Source organism: Neovison vison, chromosome 7, assembly GCF_020171115.1.
Source record: "Neovison vison isolate M4711 chromosome 7, ASM_NN_V1, whole genome shotgun sequence".
In the NCBI taxonomy this organism is placed as follows: Eukaryota; Metazoa; Chordata; class Mammalia; order Carnivora; family Mustelidae; genus Neogale; species Neogale vison.
The window spans coordinates 158381918-158405980 of record NC_058097.1 but is presented as its reverse complement, the minus strand read 5'-3'; the positions used below and the strand labels follow the sequence as shown (position 1 = coordinate 158405980).

At 40.0% G+C, this 24063-nt stretch overlaps 1 protein-coding gene and 1 pseudogene across 4 annotated transcripts in view; one reads left to right on the top strand and one right to left on the bottom strand.

Moving 5' to 3' along the window:
* Positions 1–24063, top strand: part of SBF2 (SET binding factor 2) — a 484493-nt gene that overhangs the window by 5562 nt on the left and 454868 nt on the right. The window lies entirely within an intron of this gene.
* LOC122914636 lies at positions 14782–23464 on the bottom strand (annotated as a pseudogene).

Sequence of the window (24063 nt, the reverse complement as noted above, 5' to 3'; positions counted from 1 at the left end):
AGGTATGTACATAAATGTAGCCACTACCACAATTAAGGTTTAGGTATAGAACATTTCTGTCCCTACAAAATGTTCTTTTGGGACACCTGGGTGGCTTAATTGGTTAATAAGTTAAATGTCTGACTTTGGTTCAAGTCATGATCTCAGGGTCTTGGGATAGAGCTGGCCTCAGGCTCTGCACTTGGCAGGGAGTCTGTCTCTCTTCTCCCTCTACCCATCCTCTGCTTGTGCTCTGTTTCTCTTTGAAATAAATAAAATATCTTAAAAAAAAAAAAAAAAGGAGTTCTCTCTGACCCTGTGACGTCAGTTCCCTCCCTAGCCTGTGGCAATTACTGATCTGTCTTCTGTTCTTTTGTTTTTATTTTTATTTATTTATTTTTAGAATGTCATCTAAATGGAATTATATAGTTTTCTATGTCTGGCTTTTTTTTTCCTACTTAAAATATGTTTGAGGGGCGCCTGGGTGGCTCAGTGGGTTAAAGCCTCTGCCTTCGGCTTGGGTCATGGTCCCAGGGTCCTGGGATCAAGCCCCGCATCGCATTGGGCTCTCTGCTCAGCGGGGAGTCTGCTTCCCTTCCCCTCTCTCTGCCTGCCTCTCTGCCTATTAGTGATCTCTGTCAAATAAATAAATAAAATCTTAAAAAAAATATGTTTGAGATTTATCCATTTTATATGCATTGTCAGTTCCTTTTTGTTGTTGAATATAGTACAATTTATTTATCAATTCACCGGTTGGTAGAAATTTGAGTGTCCAGTTTTCAGCTATGAGAACAAAGTTATTCTGGACATTTACATACAGATCTCTGAGTGTTCATATGGATTCATTTCTCTTGGGTAAATACATGGGAGAAGAATTGCTGGGTCATATGATAAGTATCTGTTTAGCTTGCTGTGAAACTGCCACCAAACAATTTTCCAAACTGGCTGTGCCATTTTGCATACTTCAGCAATGCATAAAGATTCCAGTTAACCTTTTTATTCTATTTATTTATTTGTTAAAAAAAGATTTTATTTATATATTTATTTGTTAGAAAGAGAGAGCCCAAGCAGGCAGAGTGGCAGGCACAGGTAGAGAGAGAAGCAGGCTCCCCCGCTGAGCAAGGAGCCTGTTGCAGGACTATTCCAGGACCCTGGGACCATCACCCGAGCCGAAGGCAGCGGCTTACTCGCCTGAGCCACCTAGGCATCCCATTTTATTTATTTTTAATTATTTAAAATAAAAACAAAAAAGAACCAACTTATAGCCATTCTAGTGGATATGTAGTGGTATCTCATTGTGGGTTCAATTTATATTTTCCTGGTTACTAATGATGTTAGTCAGCTTTTCATGTATTTATTGCATTTGAATATTTTTTGCAAAGTTTCAAGATCAAATTTTCTTTTCTATTTGATTGCTTAGCTTCTTATTATTAAGGGTTTTTTTTTTTTTTAATTTCAAATACAAGGGTGCCTGGGTGGCTCCATCAGTTAAGCATCTGACTCTTTTTTTTTTTTTTTTTAAAGATTTTATTTATTTATTTGACAGAGAGAGATCACAAGTAGGCAGAGAGGCAGGCAGAGAGAGAGGAGGAAGCAGGCTCCTCGCCGAGCAGAGAGCCGGATGCGGGACTCGACCCCAGGATCCTGGGATCATGACCTGAGCCGAAGGCAGCGGCCCAACCCACTGAGCCACCCAGGCGCCCCAGCATCTGACTCTTTTTAAAAAAGATTTACTTAGGGGCATGTGGGTGGCTCAGTGGGTTAAAGTCTGCCTTGGGCTCAGATCATGATCCCAGGGTCCTGGGATCAAGCCCTGAATCGGGCTCTCTGCTCAGCAGTGAGCCTGCTTTCCCCTCTCTCTTTGCTTGCCTCTCTGTCTGCTTGTGATCTCTGTCTGTAAATAAATAAATAAATAAACTTTAAAAAACAAAAAAGGGATTTATTATTTATTTATTTATTTGAGAGACAGAGAGTGTGCAGGGGGAGGGCAGATGGAGGGGGAAGCAGATTCCCTGCTGAGTGGGTTTGATCCTATGACCCTGAGATCATGACCTGAGTGGAAACTAAGAGTTGGTTGCTCAACCAACAGAGCCATTCAGGCGCCCTAAGCACGGGACTCTTGATCTCAGCTCAGGTCTTGATCCCAGGGTTGTGAGTTCAAGCCCCATACTGGGCTCCATGCCAGGTGTGGAGCTTGCTTTAAAGATAGGTAAATTAATTTCAGATACAAGTCTTTATCAGGTATTTTGTAAATAATTTCTTTCAGTTTGTGGCTTGCCTTTTCGTTGTCATCTTTTTTTTTTATGATTTTATTTATTTATTTGACAGAGAGATCACAAGTAGGCAGAGAGAGGGAGAAACAGGCTCCCCGCTGAGCAGAGAGCCCGATGCGGGACTTGATCCCAGAACCCTGCGATCATGACCTGAGCCGAAGGCAGAGACTTTAACCCACTGAGCCACCCAGGCGTCCCAGCCTTTTCATCTTCTTAACAGTGTCTTTTGGGGGCACCTGTGTGGCTCAGTGGTTAAGCCTCTGCCTTTGGCTCGGGTCATAGTCTCAGGATCCTGGGATTGAGTCCTGCATCGGGCTCTCTGCTCAGCAGGGAGCCTGCTTCTCCCTCTCTCTGCCTGCCTCTCTGCCTACTTGTGATCTCTGTCTGTCAAATAAATAAATAAAATCTTTTTAAAAAAATGTCTTTTGAAGAGCACATTTTTTTTAAGTTGGTTGTTTCTTTTTTTTAAAATTTTTTTAAGATTTTATTTATTTATTGGACAGAGAGAGAGATCAGAAGTAGGCAGAGGCAGGCAGAGAGAGAGGGGGGAAGCAGGCTCCCTGCTGAGCAGAGAGCCTGATGTGGGGCTCGATCCCAGGACCCTGAGATCATGACCAGAGCTAAAGGCAGAGCCTTTAACCCATTGAGCCACCCAGGTGTCCCAAAGAACAGGTGTTTTAATTTGGGATAACTTTTTAGACATTTGAATACTTTTATATCTTTAATTTTATCCTTTGAGTTGTCTTTTTTATGTAAAGCTTGCTGTAAAAACTTATTGGAAGAAAATCTGCAAATTTGTGTACTTTGAATTGTAAATGAAGAAAGAATAAACCTAATTGATCCTGTAAATCTTTATTATAAAGCTTTCTTTGGAAGATAGTATGATTTTATTACCCAAATCTCTCTAAAGCTAATCAGATTATGATAGTATACTGAAATTTTGTGTGCTTATTACCACAATATTCCTGGAATTATTCAATCAATGCAGTCTATATTTGTTCCTAAAATGTCTTTTCCATTAGTAATACTTTTCAGTTGAATTTTTCCATATAGCTACATATCTATATTAAAATTGAATTGAAAGACAAAAAACCTTGTTTTTTTTGAAAAATTGCATTTACAAACTGGAAAAAATAATCCATGCTATTTGAATTGTATACAAAGAAGAGTGCTTGGCATATAGTAGTTATTTAATAAAGATGTTTGAATGAATACACAATTGCTGAAAATATAAAAAGCTATAAGGAAGGAATGTGGTTATGAAAGGATAACAAGAGGGATTTTTGTGGTGATAGAACTATTTTGTATCTTTACTAGGTGGCAGATACATGAGCCTTCATTTGCGATAAATTGCATAGAAGTAAATACAACAAATGTGAATAAATACAGTAAAACTGGGGGGCTCTGAATAAGGAAGTAGGTTGTATTAAAGTCAATATCTTGATGTTGATTATGTAGTATGATTTTACAAGATACTGCTATTGGGAGAAACTGGGTAAAGAGAAATGGCATTTCTATGTTAGTTTTCAAAGTGATCTCAAAAAAAAAAAAAAAAGTTGTAAGAGGGGCACCTGGTGGGCTCAGTGGGTAGGGTATGTGACTTGATATCAGAGTCATGAGTGCATGACTCTGGGTGTGGAACCTACTTAAAATAAGTAAAATAGAAAAGCTATAAGATAAAGCTATAAGGGCTCCTGGATGGTTCAGTGGGTTAAGCCTCTGCCTTAGGCTCAGGTTATGGTCTCAGGGTCTTGTGACTGAGCCCCGCATTGGGCTCTCTGCTCAGCAGGGAGTAATCCTCAGCAGGGAGTCAGTACTCCTGACACCCCCTCTCCCATTGCCTGCCTCTTTGCCTACTTGTGATCTCTCTCTCTCTGTGTCATATAAATAAATCTTTAAAAAAAAGAGATAAAGCTATAAGATAAAAAGATATTAGTAGTATTCTTACTTTTTCCCTAAATGTTGATGACATAAGGAAAGGTTATTCTGTAAAATTCCAGGGAAATTCCACATCATCTTCAGTGGCTGAATTATTACATCTTAGGGGTATATTAATTTAACTTTATCATTTGTTATTGGGTATTTAATGTATTTACAGTTTTGTATTCTTATAATATACTGTCATGCTGAGGAGAACATACCTTCAAAACCACTGATTTTGGGAGCCTGGGTGACTCAGTTGTTAAGCATCTGCCTTCAGCTCAGGTCATGATCCCAGGGTCCTGGGATCGGGCCCCACATGGGCTCCCTGATCATCGGGAAGCCTCTTTATCCCTCTCCCCCTGCTTGTGTTCCCTATCTCACTGTGTCTCTTTCTGTCAAATAAATAAAATTTTATTTATTTATTTATTTATTTATTTAATTTTTAAAAAAATAAATAAAATTTTAAAAAGAAACCCCAAACACTATTTTATGACAGTTTGATTTTGATAGTTTGAAATTAAGACTTTATTTTCCTGACTTTGCATATGAATATGCACAGTACTTAGGATGTTAGAAAATATCATTTGTTTCTTTTTTTTTAATTTTATAGATTTTATTTATTTATTAGAGAGATGGAGAGGGAACACAAGTAGGCAGAGCAGCAGGCAGAGGGAGAGGGAGAAGAAGGCTCTCTGCTGAGGAGGAAGCCTGCTTTAGGGCCCCATCCCAGGACCCTGGTACCATGACTCGAGCCCAAAGGCAACCGCTTAACCCACTGAGCCACCCAGGTGCCCCTATCATTTGTTTCTAAGAGGTGAAGTTATTTGGCGAACTCTCTCTCTCTCTCTTTTTAAGATTTTATTTATTTTTTTATTTGAGAGAGAGTGAGAGAGCACGAGCTGGAGGAGGGAGGAGGGAGAGGGAGAAGATGCAGGGGCTTGATTCCATGACCTGAGCTGAGGGCAGATGCTTAACCAGCTGAGCCACCCAGGTGCACCACGCCCCCCAACTCCAACGATTTTTATTTTTCTTTACTTTTTTTTAAAGGTTTGTTTTGTTTTGTTGTTTATTTATTTGTCAGAGAGAGAGAGAGAGAAAGACTACAGGCAGGGGGAGTGGCAGCCAGAGGGAGAAGCAGGCTCCGTGCTGAGCAGGGAGCCTGATGTGGGACTTAATCCCAGGACCCTGGGATCATGACCAGAGCCAAAGGCAGATGCTTAACCAACTGAGCTACTCAGGCATTCCTATCTTTATTTTTCTTTTTGTTCTTACTTTCTTTTACTTTTACTGTGATTTGTCCAAGAAAAATTGATAGTGACCATATGGGTTAAATCCTTTATATGGCTTTACTTCTTCCTTTTTATTTTACTTTTTTTTAACTTAAATATCTTTTTGAATTTTTATTTTTTAAAAACTAGACTCTGTAGCAAATGTGGAGCTTGATCTCAAGATCAAGATCAAAATCAAGAATTTTGTGTTCTACTGATTGAACCAGCCAGGCACCACTCTTTTTGTTTATTTTTGCTGTCCATTAATACATTTAGAATTTAATCCATTTATCTATATTGTATTTAACCTGGAGTCAAGTATCTTAATCATTTGACATTCTTGTATTCTTTCATATCAACCCACTTAAGTATACTAGAGAGAGGTTTTAAGTACTTCTTAGATATTTCATTAGTTTTATTTAGGGAGTATGAGTGAGTTAAGCTAAGAGATAAACTTTTGCACAGTATTTGAAATATAGCTTGAGATATTTTAAAGATCGATAATTGGTTATTATTAAACCATTGTAATTCATAGTCAGCCTGGGTGTGTTCCCCTTCCCCATTCTGTACTCAAGTACAGTGGTTGGGATTTCTTGGTTGGTTGTTGCCAGCTGTCAAGCACCATTTGGGATTCATTGACTTGACGAGTATTTATTGCTTTTCCAGGCATTGTGCTAAGTCCTAGAACAAAAACAAAGAATAAGCGTAAGATGCTATCCCTACCTTAGTTATTAATGGGGACGGTCTTGAAATAATGATATGGATCCACTTTACTGAGAGAAAGATAAAGCTTCTTATGAGAGGTGGTTTTTAAGCCAAGTTTTATAGGACGAATAAGCTCTGCCATGTGGAAAGGATGGTAAAGGAGATTAAAGGCAGAGAGAAAAACATGTAAATGTGTGAATGTCTTGTTCCAGGAATGGAGAGAAATATAGTGTAAATGGGAATTGAAGTGAACTTTACTAGAGTGGGCTCAGGTAAGATTATGAAAAGTTCTGGGTCAGGAGATAAGAGAAGTGAAAACTAGAGATTTAATTTGGCAATTACCAATATCCAAGTGGTTGTCGGATATAAAGAAAAAAATGAGATTTTTGAGGAATATGTATAGAAGGAAAAGAGGAGTGGCCCACGAATTGAACCCAGAGAAAACTCAATATTTAAGGGGTAGATAGAGCAGTAATAGTCAGGAATTGTCAGAGGTATTGCAGGAGAACTGGGATAATGTGATGTCATGGAAACCTTGGGTGTAGAGAATTTTGAGGAGGAGGAAATGATGAATGTCAAAGGTCTCAAGATGTCATGTATAATGAGGACTAACAATAGTGTCTTAGTCCATTTGTGTTGCTATAACAAACTGCCATAAACTGAGTAGCTTAAACAACAAACATGTATTTCTTACAGTTCTGGAGGCTGTGAAGTCCAAGATCAAGGCCCAGGCTGATTCAGGGTCTTGTGAGGACTGGCTTCCTGGCTCAACGATAGCATTCTTCCTATCATATCCTCACATGGTGGAGGTTGCAAGGGCAGTCTCTGGGGCCTATTTTATAAGGGCACTAATCTTACTCATGAAGGCAGAGCTTGTGTGACCTAGTCACCTCCAGATACTATCATTCTGACTCTACCTCCAAATGCTAGGACACTGGAGGTTAGGTCTCAACATATGAATTTTGGGGGGGACACAGTCTATGGCAAATAGGCTTATGGACTTGAAAATAAGGATAGTGACTTTAGAACATTACAGTAGAATTGTGGGAGGGCCATAGCCATTTTGAGAAATTGCATCCAAAGTCATAGGTTGTATAAGCTTCACAGAATCTAATTTATTATCTTTTTAGAAGCTCATGATGACCTGCCTCCCATGGCTTGTGGGAAGTGGAAAGAGGAGTCAGAGATGATGCCAAAATTCTAAACATGAAAGTCTGGGATATTTGTGATTCCATGACTTAAATAGATTGAAAATCTTTTTCCCTTGACATTTCTTTCTTTCTTTTTTTTTTTTTTAAGATTTTATTTATTCATTTGACAGACAGAGATCACAAGTAAGCGCCTAGAGAGGCAGGCAGAGAGAGAGGAAGGGACGCAGGCTCCCCGCTGAGCAGAGACCCCGATGCGGCTCGATCCCAGGACCCTGGGACTGTGACCTGAGCTGAAGGCAGAGGCTTTAACCCGCTGAGCCACCCAGGCACCCCTCTCTTGACATTTTTTATTTGTCTTTGTGGGCTTGGAAGATGATGGGGTTTTACTTTATAGCCATCCAAATGGAGACTTAAGAAAAGGGGACAGGTAGGGGCTGGACACAAAGACTTGAGAGTCATTATGATAGAGCTATGACACCGTGAATGCCCACAGAAAGTTGGTGTAGAGTGGAAGAATAGAGGACCAAAGACTGAGTTTTGGGTAATCTATTGCAAGGAAGATTGAAAGTAAAAGGAGCCATAGCAGGAGGATTGGAAAGTTTGGGAGAGACATTTGGAGAGTGATAGAACCTCTGATTTTTGGTTGGTCATGTGGCCATGCAGGGACAAATTTCAAATTTTGTTTCTTTTTGTTTCCCCACTGTTGTTTTTCCTGCTCACATTTTCATGTTTCTAAGAAATATAAATGTGAATAAGTTCTGGCCAGTTTGATATAAGTGGAAATGAGCTCAATATCCCAAAAATAGCCTTAAAGGGTGTACCTTCCTAGTTTTTCTCCTTCCTGACACTGGCCTGCTGATATAAAGACTGGAGCTCCAGAAGGCATCTTGGCCATGTAGAGGAGGGCCCACACCCTAGAAAGAACCTGGGCTTTAATGATATATAGTGGGATTGTCGTAACTGCCTTCTGAAATTTTTAAAAAGATTTTATTCATTTATTAGAGATAGAGAGCACAGGTAGAGGGAGAGGGAGAAGCAGGCTTCCCGTTGAGCAAGGAGTCCAAGGTGGAGCTCCATTCCAGACCTGAGCTGAAGGCAGATCCTTAACTGACTGAGCCACCTAGGCGTCCTGAGGGTTTTTTGTTTGTTTGTTTGTTTGTTTTCATGAAAGATTATAACCTTATATGGTTAAACTACTATAAATTAGAGTTTTCTGTGTTGGAAGTCCAGAGTCATAGAAAGTGAGTCATAGAAAGTGAAGGAACATTTCTCAGTGTCAGGTGTAGCAGAGAGATCACTGAATGTGGAGTTAATCAAGATCTTTGCATTTCGTAAAATCAGAGAGAGAGAGAGACCACAAGCAGGGGAAGAGGCAGAGGGAGAGGGAGAAGCAGACTCCCTGCTGAGCTGGGAGCCTGAGATGGGGCTTGATCCCAGGATCTCGAGATTATGACCTGAGCGAAAGGCAGACACTTAACCATCTGAGCCACCAGGCACCCCTAGAGGTGTTTCTTCTTCTTTTTTTTTAAACTATGTTTCATTATTGACTGGAAAAAAAAAATGAAAAAGTAATTTTGCCTATGTAAATATTTCATACAACTACTATCTAAGTTTAGATGAATTTCAGACAGGCTAGATTTAAAAAAAATGTTATGTATGGTTTTACAGACAATTGATTATTTTGGAATTAGGAACAAAAAGATTAAGAAAGTAAATACTTGTATTTTAAGGGAGCCTTGACACTTTTATAGGAAATATCAGAGAAGTAATCTTCACTTTTTAAAATGTTTTAATAAGGGGTGCCTGGGTGGCTCAGTCCTGAAGCATCTCCCTTCGGCTCAGGTCATGATCCTAGGGTCCTGGGATCGAGCCCCACGTTGGGGTCCCTATTCTGCAGGAGGCCTGCTTTCTTTCTCCCAGTCCCCTGCTTGTGTTCTTGCTCTCTCTCTCTCTGTCAAATAAATAAGTGGAATCTTTAAAAAAAATAAATAAATGTTTTAACAACATTTAACTGTAATAGTTACAGTTCATTTATTTATTTTTTAAAGATTTTATTTATTTATTTGACAGAGATCACAAGTAGGCAGAGGCAGGCAGAGAGAAAGGAGGGAGCAGGCTCCCTGCCAAGCAGAGCCCCTGATGCGGGGCTCAATCCCAGGACCCTAGGATCATGACCTGAGCCGAAGGCAGAGGCTTTAACCCACCGAGCCACCCAGGCACCCCTATAATAGCTACAGTTTATATCCCCAGCATTATGAGTTTCCTAAGGCTGCCATAACACATCTTGCAAATTTGGTGGCTTAAAACAACACTTACTCTTTCACAGTTCTGGAGACTGTAAGTCTGAAATCAAGGTGCTGGGAAGACAGTGCTCCCTCTGAAGACTCTAGGAAAGAATCCTTCCTTGTGTCTTCCAGGTTCTGGTGACTCTAGACTTTCTTGATTTATGACAGCATCACTCTGCTCTCTGCCTCACCTTTAGATGGCTTTTTTTTTGTGTGTCTGAGTCCACATCTCCTTTTCCTTTTTTTTTTTTTAAAATAGATTTTAATTGTTTATTTGACAGACAGAGATCACAAGTAGGCAGAGGGGCAGGCAGAGAGAGAGGAAGGGAAGCAGGCTCCCCACTGAGCAGAGAGCCTGATTGGGGTCTTGATCCCAGGACCTTGGGATCATGACCTGAGCCTAAGGCAGAGGCCCTAACCCACTGAGCCACCCAGGCGCCCCTAAATAAATAAAATCTTTAAAAAGACAGTAATCAGGGGCGCCTGGGTGGCTCAGTGGGTTAAAGCTTCTGCCTTCAGCTCAGGTCATGATCCCAGAGTGCTGGGATCGAGCCCCACATCGGGCTCTCTGCTCAGTGGGGAGCCTGCTTCCTCCTCTCTCTGCCTGCCTCTCTGCCTACTTGCCTACTACTGTCTGTCGAAAAAAAAAAAAAAAAAGACAGTAATTGAATTTAGGGTGCACCCTCAATCCAGCTTGATTTCATCATGAGATCCTTAAATAATTACATCAACAGAGACCCTATTTCCAAATAAGGTAACATTCTGGGGTTTGGATGGAATTTTGGGGGGACTGTATTCAGCCTTCTGTATACATGATGGTTCATGAAGTTTTTATAATGCTTGGTTTTGTAAGTATTGGGAAATGTGTCTGGATGGAGTAGTGCTAAATATAAGACAATTAAAAAGTAATTTTATAATATATTATGCTTTTTTTTTTTAAAAGATTTTATTTATTTATTTGACAGACAGAGATCACAAGTAGGCAGAGAGGCAGGTAGAGAGAGAGTGAGAGAGGGAAGTAGGCTCCCTGCTGAGCAGAGAGCCCGATGTGGGACTCGATCCCAGGACCCTGAGATCATGACCCGAGCTGAAGGCAGCGGCTTAACCCACTGAGCCACCCAGGCGCCCTATATTATGCTTTAAAAAAAAAAAAGATTTATTTATTTGAGAGAGATAGCACAAGAGCAGGGTGAAGGGCAGGGGAGAAGAAGGCTCCTTGCTAAGTAGGGACCCCAATGTGGGGCTCGATCCCAGGACCCTGGGTCCCTTAACCAATTGAGCCACTTAGGTGTCCCAATATATTATGCTTTTAGAAGCCAAATATAGTAAAAAAAATTCTCACAACATTACAGATTAAAACAATTCAATCTAAATATTTGGGGGAATAATATGCTATAGAAAGGTCAGAATTCTTTGGAATATGAATATATATGAATGAATATATATATAACATTATATATATGTTTTATACACACACACACACACACACACACACACTGCACATAGTTGTTATAAAAGGTTTAGATCGATATACGTTCTTCATTCTAAATTTTACTTGTGCGGGGATGCCTGGCTAGTTTAGTCAGTAGATTATGGGACCCTTGATCTCAGGGTTAGTTCAGTCCCCACGTTGGGCATGGAGCCTACTTTAAAATAAATAAATAAAATTTACTGCTTATTCTCTCCATGTTAGTGTCTTCGTAAAGTCATTCAGTATTTTCTTTAGATGTGTCACATAGCTTACATTTGTTACTTTAGGCATTTCCTTTATAAGCAGGCTGTCTGTTTGGATCTTCATTTCATTTGTTAAAAAATATTGAGCATTTTCACATACATTATCTCACGGACTCTTCACAGTAACATGGTGAGATGGACCCTGGGGTCCATCAAAGTTAAATAATTTGCTCACTTTCATACTGATTCTAAATTGAGGTAAATGGGATTAAGTGGGACTTGAAATTGATTTTCTGACTTTAAATAACAATTTTTCTTTGTAGATATATTGTAGGGACTGGGGAGTGAAGGAGAGTGAGGGAAAGGAATAGGCAAGGATTATCAGTTTAGGGACAGTAGTAGTGGCAAATGCACCGAAGTGATAAACTATGAGTAGATTCTCAATTTGGCTGAAATAGTGGGACTGGAAGAGGAGAACTGAAAAGTAATAATATTGGGGCCTGAACAGAACTGATAAGTATTAAATGAAAATTATATTAGAGCAGCTAAGACTTTTTTTTTCTCAGCTGTTTTCGTAGACCAATCACTTTTCATTGGATTTTTTTCTTGTCCTTCTGCATTTTATCTCTGGAGTTGAAATAGTTGATCCTTTGGAAAACAAAATTTGAAAACCTGTTACATAGAATGTTTAAAATTATATCTTTGGAAAAACTGGGGAAAAGTGCTTGCTTTCATAGGAAGCAGGTTAATTGCCTTTGATTTTAGACTTGTGGTCAGGTCTCCTTTGTAATTAGTCCATCTTGTTTTACTCATCTGGACTTTTCCTACTTGGAGACCTATTTCTACTGAGAAACAGAGTCAGTTTCTGATTGATCTTTTTCTGTTTGGCTCTTCAATTCTTTTGTCCAGATGATTAGAAACTCTCATCTATTTTTCTACTCAGGTTTTAACTCCTACTGTCATGGTTCTAATACTCAGCACTTTCATGCTTTTACTTACTTCTCTGTTGCTAAATTGTTTTATATTTGATTTACTGCAATAATACATACTTATTATAAATATTTTAAACATTATAGAAGGGTGCTGAATCTTGACTGTAGTACCTATCTCTTCAGATTTGTCACAGTTAATTTCATTCTAGGTATTTGTATAGAAATTTTCCAATTCTAGAGGGAATTATGCTGAGTGAAATAAGTCAATCAGAGAAAGACAATTATCATATGACCTCCCTGATACAAGGAATTTGAGAGACAGAGGTTTGGGGGTTAGGGAAGGAAAAAGTGAAACAAGATGGGATTGGGAGGAGACAAACCGTAAGAGACTTAATCTCACAAAAAAACTGAGGGTTGCTGGGAGGAGAGGGGTATGGGGAGGGTGGTTGGGTTGTGGACATTGGGGAGGGTATGTGATATGGTGAGTGCTGTGAAATGTGTAAGCCTGATGATTCACAGACCTGTACCCCTGGGGCTAATAATATATTATATGTTAATAAAAATAATTAAAAAAAAGTAAAAAACAACAACAACACAGAATTACCATATAAAAAAATTTTCTAGTTCTTTTTCATTTACTATTTTCTTACTGAAGTACAATTAACCAACAGTGTCATATCAGTTTCAGGTGTACAATATAATGATTCATCAATTCTGTACATTCGTGCTTATCATGGTAAGTGTACTCTTAATCTTCCTGGTCAGCAGTCTATGCCCCTTCCAAGTGGCAACCACCACTTTGTTCTTTTCATTTAGAAGTCTCTTTGTCTCTCTCTCTCTTTTTTTTTTATTAAAGATATTATTTATTTATTTGAGAGAGAGACAGTGAGAGAGAGCATGAGCGAGGAGAAGGTCAGAGGGAGAAGCAGACTCCCCATGGAGCTGGGAGCCCGATGTGGGACTCGATCCTGGGACTCCGGGATCATGACCTGAGCTGAAGGCAGTCGTCCAACCAACTGAGCCAATCAGATGTCCCTTTTTTTCTTTTTTCGTTTGTTTCTTAAATTCTACATATGAGTGAAATCATATTCGTCTTTCTCTGACTGACTTACTTCACTTACTTTACCTTTATACCCTCTACGTCCATCCATGTTGTTGCAAATGACAGGATCTCATTCCCTTTTTTATGGCTGAGTAATACTCCATTTTATTTGCATATATATTTCTTGTAATACAAGAAACTCCAGTCCTCTAAGGTTGGCAATGGAAAGAAAGCTACCACATGGTTGTTTCTTTAGTGTTCTTGTGGAATATCACTTTTTCTTAACATTCTGGACCTCTCCAGAATTTTTGTTTGCTCAGCCAGACACATCTGAAATGAGAGTTTTCTAAAGGCTAAAAACCAAACAGTAATAATGAAGTCAGAGAGTAACTTTCAAGTTGGTCTTCTGGTCTGCAAGGTATAGTTTAATTCTGTTTGGTCTGTGGTCTCCAAAAGAGATACTGTCCTAGCTGGTTTCTGGCCTGCCATCAGTTAATAGAGGTAGTTTTTTCTTTTAATATGTTTTCTTAAGGGGCGCCTGGGTGGCTCAGTTGGTAAAGCAACTGCCTTTGTCTCGGGTCATGATCCCAGGGTCCTGGGATCGAGTCCCCTGCTCAGCAGGAAGTCTGCTTCTCCCACTGACCTCTCTATTCTTATGCTCTCTCTCTTTCATTGTCTCTCTCTACCTCTCAAATAAATAAATAAAATATTAAAAAAAAATATGTTTCCTTAGGTCTAGGCCTTAGATGGGAGTCAAATATTCTATTCCTGTCAGATCTGTTTAAGGTACACTCTCCTGGTTCTAGTTTCCTGTCCAAGGATCTATCTCTTCTGGATGATTATGTCAGGACTGTGTTTTAGGAGACATTTCATTCTTTAACCACAGGCCTTAAACTACAGCACCAGCTGGTCTGCTCTATTAGAATTCAGCATAGGAAAAGAATAATATAGCGTATACAGAACTGTGGGAAGAAGGCATCTTTGTATTTGTACCTGTTTTCCACCCATGTTCTCAGCATTGACAAAACTTTGATGTTACCTAGAAACATGGTCATAACATTCACCCACAACTCAAAGTGCAGCTAAACAAGCGTCACACTTTCTGTTACTTTTAAAAGAAAAATAAGTTTTGTAGAACGATGTGTTCATATTTAATTAATGCTTTGTAATCTTTCCTGTTTGATTTTAATCTGAACAAATAATGATACCATTTTTATTACTCAGTAAGCATGAATGTTTGTTGAAGCAGTTTTTAAAAAACAGTTTTTAAAAATCTAAATCCTGGACTGGTTTAATTTGTACAGTTAAACTGAAATAATGTTTTCTAAAAGCTCTCCTATCACTTTTTTTTTTTTAAGATTTTATTTATTTATTTCACAGAGAGAGATCACAAGTAGGCAGAGAGGCAAGCAGAGAGAGAGGGGAGGAAGCAGGCTCCCTGCCGAGCAGAGAGCCTGATGTGGGGCTCGATCCCAGGACCCTGAGATCATGACCTGAGCTGAAGGCAGAGGCTTAACCCACTGAGCCACCCAGGCGCCCTCACTTTTTTTTTTAATAAAAACTTTTTTTTGTACAGTTACCCACCACTGGATTTGACTTAGGCCTGACAGAGAGTATCTCTGCTTTCCTGATTTTTCAGGTTATCATTATAGATTAACAGAACGGCTCCCAGGAAGGTGACATATTCTTGGAAGTTTACCATTTGGTCCTTGTTCTGGTCCAGGTCCTTCATCACATTGTGGACAATGCAGTGTCCACATTCTGCAGCTTCGGGCCAGTGGTGAGCTCTTTCTGGATTAGCTCCTTTGGCTCCTTCTTGGTCAGAGTGTTCTTGTCCCTTCACTGCCTGAGTACTTGTGGAAGATGGCCACAAGGAGGTCAATGGCTTGATCCAGTGACAAGCCGTGGCTGGGTGCTGGGCTCAACAGGCAGCTAGAAGAACATTGGGGTGCTACACAGCAAGAGAGGGAACACGAGCAGGGAGAGTGGGAGAGGGAGAAGCAGGCTTCCTGTGGAGCAGGGAGCCTGATATGGGGCTTGATCCCAGGACCTCGGGATTGTAACCTGAGCTGAAAGCATATGTGTAACAACTGAGCCATCCAGGTGCCCCTAAATAAAATCTTAAAAAAACAAAAAACAAGAAACCAAAGTTGTAATCATCAACACAATATAGTACTGGCACAAACACAGACACGTAGATCAAGGGACAGAACAGAGAGCCCAGAAGTAGACCCTGAACCCTATGGTCAAGAAATCTTCAACAAAGCAGGAAAGAATGTCCAATGGAAAAAAGACAGTCTGTACAACAATGGTGTTGGGAAACTTGGACAGCCACATGTGGAAGAATGTAAGTGGACTATTTCCTTACATCAAACACAAAAATGGACTAAAAATGGATGAAAGGCCTAAATGGGAGAGAGGAATCCATCAAAATCCTAGAGAACGCAGGCAGCAACCTCTTTGACCTCGGCTCTAGCAACTTCTTGCTAGACACATCAACGAAGGCAAGGGGAACAAAGGCAAAAATGAACTATTGGAACTTCATTAAGATGAAAAAGTTTCGCACAGCAAAGGAAGCAACAGTCAACAAAAACAAAAGACAACCGACAGGATGGGAGAAGAAATTTGCAAATGACATATTAGGTAAAAGGTTAGTAGTATTCAAAATCTGTAAAAAAACTTACCAATTCAACACCCAAAGAACAAATAATTCAATCAGTCAATGACAGAAGACATGTATAGGCACTTCTCCAAAGAAGACATACAGATGGACAACAGACACGAGAAAATTATAGATGCATCAGAATTTTGATGCACCAGTTTTATTTTTCTTTTTCAACATTCCTTTGACTATTCAAAGCCTTTTCTGGATCCATACCAGTTTTAGGATTATTTGTTCCAGCTGTGAAAAAAGTTGATGGCATTTTTTTTTTTTTAAATTTTTTTATTGATTTATTTGACAGAGAGAGATCACAAGTAGGCAGAGAGGCAGGCAGAGAGAGAGAGGAGGAAGCAGGCTCCCTGCTGAGCAGAGAGCCCGATGCGGGACTCGACCCCAGGATCCTGGGATCATGACCTGAGCCGAAGGCAGCGGCTTAACCCACTAAGCCTCCTAGGCGCCCAGTTGATGGCATTTTGATAGGGATTGTATTGAATGTGTGGATTGCTATAGGGAGCAAAGGCATTTTAACAATATTTGTTCTTCTAATCCATGAGCATGGAACGTTTTTCCATTTCTTTGTGTCTTCCTCAATTTTTTTTTTTTTAAAGATTTTATTTATTTATTTGACAGAGAGAGATCACAAGTAGGCAGAGAGGCAGGCAGAGAGAGGAGGAAGCAGGCTCCCTGCTGAGCAGAGAGCCCGATGCGGGACTAGATCCCAGGACCCTGAGATCATGACCTGAGCCGAAGGCAACGGCTTAACCCACTGAGCCACCCAGGTGCCCTTCCTCAATTTTTTTAATGAGTGTTCTGTAGTTTTCTGAGTACAGATCCTTTGCCTCTTTGGTTAGGTTTATTCCTAGGTCTCTTATGGCTTTGGAGAAATGGGACAGATGAAATAGAGGAAGGGAGGGAAAAATAAAATAAAATGAAATCAGAGAGGGAGACAAATTATAAGAGACTCTTAAGTATAGGAAATAAATTGAGGGTTGCTGAAGGGAAGGTGAGGGTGATGGGGTAACTGAGTGACTGGCATTAAGGAGGGCACTTGATGTAATGAGCACTGGGTGGTATATGCAATTGATAAATCATTAAACTGTCTCTGAAACTAGTAATACACCATGTTAATTTATTTTCTCTTATTATAATTTTTAAAAAGATTTAATTTATTTGACAGAGGGAGAAAGAGCACAAGTAAGCAGAGAGGCAGGCAGTGGGGGGAAGCAGGCTCCCCACTGAGTAGGGAGCCCAACGTGGGACTCAATCCCAGGACCCTGGGATCGAGACCTGAGCCGAAGGCAGTCGCTTAACCAACTGAGCCACCCAGGTGCCCCATGTTAATTGATTTTAAATAAAATAAAAAATAATAAAAATTGCAACACAATAATAGTGCAAGTTTTAATTTCTAGAAGTGGAATTGCTGGATCAAAGGATATGTTTATTTATATGGACATATGCTAATTTTTTTTTCCAACATCCTTTTTTTGGGAGGCATGTCTTCTCTTTCTTTTAGTCCCAGGGAAAATGCTAGTCCTAGTTACTCCCACCCCCTATTTTAAACTGGGCTAATAGGAGCCATCTCTGGATCTTTTCTTTTGGAAGGAACAAGACATTCTCTTTCGGCATGGGTGACTAAGGTTGGAGATTGTGACTTAGTTGGGGTTTCCGGTGTGTATTTTCCCTACTGTGTTTAGAGAGTCTGGCTGAATATGGAATAGAGTCAAAGATAGCCAAAGCATGAGAGAGAGAGAGACAGAGCTTGGAAACATCACTCAAATTTCTGGTTCCAGCCATTCTTGAATGCCAAAAGAACATTAAAAAAAAAAAAAAATAGTTGTGAGGTGTATTGCTCAGTTCTCTTCCAAAAAAAGACTGTGTTAATTCATACTCCCATTTTCTTCAGAGGGATTTTAATTAGAAAAAAAATCACTTAATAAGATTTATGGCTTAAGCAGCAACAGAGTAAACTGAATAGCTTCATGTGAATGACAATGCTAAGGAACTGGAGCAGAGATATCAGATATATGCCTAACTCAAATTATGTCTCTGAAAGTTAGAGATTGCTACTTGTCTTTGGCCTTTACATGTCCTAGGCCTTTATATGTCCTAAACATATTTAAAACCAGTAATTTGAGTTCTGAAAATTATAAGCTCTTCTCTTTTGTATTGGTCTGATTTATCTAGACTGAGAGTTCCTTGAGGGCGTGGCCCAAATAAATCCCAATATTCTTTGAATAGACAAATTTTTGAAACTGGAGAAAAAATCCTTTCAGCAGAGATACTTATATTGTTTTGTTTTTTCTTTTTAGAGATTTTTTTAAATAGGTGTACTTTTTTTTCCAAAAGATTTTATTTGATAGAAGACACAGCAAGAGAGAGAACACAAGCAGGGGGAGTGGGAGAGGGAGAAGCAGGCCTCCCGCTGAGCAGGGAGCCCAATGTAAGGCTCCATCCCAGGACCTTGAAATCATGACCTGAGCCGAAGTCAGAGGCTTAACCCACTGAGCCACCTAGGTGCCCCAGATACTTATGTTGTTTTAGCAGACTGCTTTACCTAATCAGAGGTGAATAATTATTTAGTTGGCATTTATCAAGTAGATAGATTTATAGAACTTTCTTTTTAGTGATTTCCCTAATAGACTGAGTTAGGAGTAAGAATTTGTATCTTCCCATTTTCCATTGATAAGACCATCAGAAGTAGATTACTTCTTTTCCCTTGATCCATTGTTTGTAGCTCTTTGTATATTTTATTAATTTACAAGGTCAACACTATGATTTGAAAAAACAATGTGTTTGGGAACTTGACATCTCAATTTATTTTCTTCTTTAAGCCAATATGCTATCAATTCACTTTATTTAAAATATAGGCTTAAAAACTTGAAGATTTTTGTTTAAAGAAAATAGTTTTTTTTTTTTTTTTTTTTTAAGGAAATAACTAGTTTTGGGGTGCCTGGGTGGCTCAGTGGATTAAGCCTTTGCCTTAGGCTCAGGTTATGATCGCAGGGTCCTGGGATTGAGCCCTGCATGTGGCTCTCTGCTCAGCTTGGAGCCTGCCCCCTCCCCACCGACCCGCCTGCCTCTCTGCCTACTTGTGATCTCTGTCAAATAAATAAATAAAATCTTTTTTAAAAAAAGAAAATAACTAGTTTTGAGGCAAGTTTTTTTTTTTTTTTTTTTTTTTTTTAAGAATTTATTTATTTAGGGGCACTTGGGTGGCTCAGTGGGTTAAGGCCTCTGCCTTCTGCTCGGGTCATGATCCCAGGGTCCTGGGATTGAGCCCCACATCGGGCTCTCTGCTCAGCAGGGAGCCTGCTTCCTCCTCTCTCTCTTTCTGCCTGCCTCTCAGCCTACTTGTGATCTCTGTCTGTCAAATAAATAAACAAAATCTTAAAAAAATATTTATTTATTTATTCGACAGACAGAGATCACAAGTAGGCAGAGAGGCAGGGAGAGAGAGAGGAGGAAGCAGGCTCTCTGCTAAGCAGAGAGTCCAATGCGGGGCTCCATCCCAGGACCCTGGGATCACGACTTGAGCCAAAGGCAGAGGCTTTAACCCACTGAGCCACCCAGGCACCCCGAGGCAAGTTTTTAAGTGAAAAAAATCTGTTTATACTTAGTGACATCTGCTTGTAGGTAAAAATACGTGCTTCGTTTTTTCCAGCTTAAGTTACGTCTAGTTAGATTTAGAGAAAGAAATCAAGTGTCAGAACAAGCTTGGAAAATAATAGTATGAAAATTAATTTGCAATGGAAAGTAGCAGTTGGGACTGGAGTGAATTTTACAAATGCTTTATATAATTGTCCCACGCGGTTGTATGGAATTTGAAAAGAATGCTACTTGTTTTTCTTTTGAGACAGATATTTTACCAAATAATTGTAGCCTGCGTAAATCAGGATCCACACAACTAGATTAACAAAACTCATTTTTTAAAAAAAGAGTTTATTTATTTATTTGACAGACAGAGATCACAAGTAGGCAGAGAGGCAGGGAGAGAGAGAGGAGGAAGTAGGCTCCCCGCTGAGCAGAGAGCCTGATGTGGGGCTCAATCCCATGGGATCACAACTTGAGCCGAAGGCAGAGGCTTTGACCCATTGAGCCATCCAGGCACACACCATTTTTTTTTTTTTTTTTAAGATTTTATTTATTTATTTGAGGGAGAGAGTGAGAGAGAGCACAAGAGAGGAGAAGGTCAGAGGGAGAAGCAGACTCCCCATGGAGCTGGGAATCTGATGTGGAACTCGGTCCTGGGACTCTGGGACCATAATCTGAGCTGAAGGCAGTCGCTTAAGCAACTGAGCCACCCAGGCGCCCCAAAACTCATTTATTTTTATTTTTAATTTTTTTTTTAGATTTTTTTAAATTTATTCATTTTACAGACAGAGGTCACAAGTAGGCAGAGAAGCAGGCAGAGGGAGAGGAGGAAGCAGGCTGAGCAGAGAGCCTGATATGGGGCTCGATCCCAGGACCCTGAGATCACAATCCGAGCCAAAGGCAGAAGCTTTAACCCACTGAGCCACCCAGGCGCCCTGAAACTCATTTTTTTTTCCAATTTATTTATTTTCAGAAAAACAGTATTCATTATTTTTTTCACCACACCCAGTGCTCCATGCAAGCCATACCCTCTTTAATACCCACCACCTGGTACCCCAACCTCCCACCCCCCCGAAACTCATTTTTTTTAAAGGAGGAACAAATTGAGAGGGAACAACAATAAAGATTGATTTAGATTGGTGAAAAACTGAAGGCTTTTAAAAACGCAAGTTAACTGTATTACTCTTCTTTGTCCCCCAAATTTTCTTTTACTGCTATTGTTCAGATTGTGTGTTTGAGAAATATGGTTGTAGAAGCATGAAGGTTATTTGAAAACACTGTAGCATTTCATAAAGTTACCACAATATAGTTCAGGAGCTTATATAACATTCTCTGGCCTTTTTAAATTGAAGGATGGGATAGATGGTTTCCGTTAATATGGCTGTCATTTATCAAATACCGTACGCCAAACTTTATTTATCATTAATTTCTCTCAACAAATACATAAGATAGGTGAAGTTACTGAGACTTGGAGACCTTAAGTAATTTGCTCAAGGTTATATAGCTGGGACTGGTGGCACCAGGTTCTAAATCCTGGTTTGTTTGTTTGTTTTTAAAGTCCATGGCTCATGTTCTTACATTGTGTGCAGTCCCCTGTTGAAGTTGGGGAATTCTCAGGTAAATATATTGTTTAGTTATTTGTTTATTTGAGGCTCTTATGGGCCAGGCATCATGCTACAGCAAAAAACAAGCCAGATACTGAAAGTTCTCTTTTACAAGTTCTTCCTTTTTTTTCTTTCTTTAAGAATTATGAGAAAGAGCACACAGGGAGGGGGAGAGGGAGAAGCACACTCTCCACTGAGCAGATAGCCCAATGCAAGTCTTGATTGCAGGACTCTGGGATCATGTCCTGAGCCAAAGACAGACACTTAACCCACTGAGCCACTCAGGCACCCTCTTTTACAGGTTCTATTAATAGGAGTAGAGCATTTAGGAAAAAAATCAGACCCTTCACCTTCAGAGAAAGATTAGCAGACTTTCATAAGTGAATTGTGAAATGGCTTCCTTTAAGCCAGTCAGTCAAATGTCTATTGAGTGATTGGTCGGGTTGGGGTGTAGATGTTGGCCTTGTTCTTGAGGAATTTGTAATTTTGTTATGCTTGATCAGTCTCACTAGCAGAGAAATGGAAAAATTACTTAAAAGACTCACATCTGTGGCATCTGGGTGGCTTAGTTGGTTAAGCATCTGCTTTTGGCTCAACTCATGATCCAAAGGTCCTGGGATCGAGTGAGCCCCATGTTGGGTTCCCTGCTCATCCAGGGAGTGTGTTTCTCCCTCTGCTCCTCCCCCTGCACCTTCTCTCACTCTCTCTCTCTCTCAAATAAGTTAAAAAAAAAAAAGGCTCACATCCTTATCTATGAAACCTACTAAATTTGTAATCATTAGGATTTTTGGACAGCCGTCAGACATCAAGAGGATACTAGCAAGGGTATGTAGGTGGGGACTAGGACGTGGAACTGCCTACAGAAAAAAAACATCCACCTAAGTCTTAGAGGAGTTGGAAATGCAGCATTGCTGAGTAAATATCCTTTGCTCTTCCAAACCTTTTCACCTTGGTCATTCACTCATATCAGAAACTTGCCACATTTTTCCTTTTTTCCTTCATTTTCACTTAAAAGTATTTTATTTTTCTTAAGTTTTTCTCACATTCCTCTTTTTCTTTCTGTTTCTACTGTCACTGCCATAGTTCAGGTCCTTTTCCAATGCTATAAAGAGCACTCTGTTTTGATAGAGGTTTGACTGCCTTTAGAAGAGATCTAACATAAATGTTCTCAACAATATAGAAATTTGGGACTCCTGGGTAGCTCAGTCATTAAGTGTCTGTCTTCGGCTCAGGTCATGATCCCAGGGTCCTGGGATCAAGCTTGCATTGGGCTCTTTGTAGGCAGGAAGCCTGTTTCTCCCTCTCCCACTCCCCCTGCTTGTGTTCCTGCTCTCAGCTCGCGCTCTCTCTCTCTCTCTCTCTCTGTCAAATAAAAAAATCTTAAAACAAACAAAAAAAACCCCAATATGGAAATTTATTTCTCTTTCACGTAAAGTCCTGGGTCTAGACTGTTTGGGGTTTGTATAGGCTGCTCCCAGCTTTATATTTAACATCTTTTTTTTTTTTTTAAAGATTTTATTTATTTATTTGACAGAGAGAGATCACAAGTAGGCAGAGAGGCAGGCAGAGAGAGAGAGAGGAGGAAGTAGGCTCCCTGCTGAGCAGAGAGCCCGATGCGGGACTCGATCCCAGGACCCTGAGATCATGACCTGAGCCGAAGGCAGCGGCTCAACCCCCTGAGCCACCCAGGCGCCCTATATTTAACATCTTAACCCTGTCACATCTGTGTGTTGAGTAAGAGGATGGACGAAGTGGAGAAGAGGGATGACTCCTTCCCTTTAGGCCCACATCACCTTGTTTGGTGCAAGTCTGACGGGATACTGAGTTAGCTCAGTTAGCTGACGGGATACTGAGAAATGTGATCCGTATCCCTACTTAAAACTGGGGCTTCTGTCAACCGCCACCATCACTATCATTGTAGCTATTAGGAGGCAGCTAGTGATCTGCTATAGGAATATACTTATTTCTCTTTTTTGGTTAAATTCTTCTCTGGCTAGTTCCATACTGCTACCAGAGTAATTTTTTTTTTTTTTGGGTACAAAAAGGTGCTTTTATTATAGCACGGGACACAAGACCCATGGGCAAAAATTGCCAAACTGTGATTACGAGAAGAGATTGATTATATACTTTTAAGTTGTTTATAGGGGTAGAGTAGAGATAAAGGAAGTTTCTAAAGGGATTTTCATATGTTAAAGAAGACTTACGATCCTGGAGATAGAACGAGAGTAATTTTTTTCTTCAATAAAATGGTCATGTCACTGTGTTTAATTTTTCAGTAGTTTGGCTTCAAATTCATACCTAGGATGCCTTATGGTATTTGAAGTGTCATTGGCAGAGGACATCTGAAATCTGCTTTACCTGTATCCTGCAGTCATGGTGTCCTGCATGACAGGTCTATACTCTCTACCAATGATTGGTGTCTCCTGGTCCTCTAAGGCCTCAGTGCTTTGTCCTTGACTGAGACATCCCTAGTTACCACTATCCCAGGCTTACAGAAGATAAATTGATTTGTACAGTCACACTTCAGTAGGTGGTTAAGAAATTCAAACTCAGGGGCGCCTGGGTGGCTCAGTGGGTTGAGCCGCTGCCTTCGGCTCGGGTCGTGATCTCAGGGTCCTGGGATCGAGTCCTGCATCAGGCTCTCTGCTCAGCAGGGAGCCTGCTTCCTCCTCTCTCTCTCTGCCTGCCTCTCTGCCTACTTGTGATCTCTCTCTGTCAAATAAATAAATAAAATCTTTAAAAAAAAAAAAAAAGAAATTCAAACTCAGGTTGTCTGACTCAAGAATTTATGCTCAGGTGTGACCAGCCAGTTACATTACCTCATGCATATCCTCACTGAAAAAGTACAAAACAGAAGAGGACACAATTTGAGAAATTAGAGATGAAATAACAGTAACAGTAATAGTAATGGTAGTCTCTGCTTCCTAAGATTGTTGAAGATTAAATGAACTCATAAATAGGGTCTTCTGCCTAG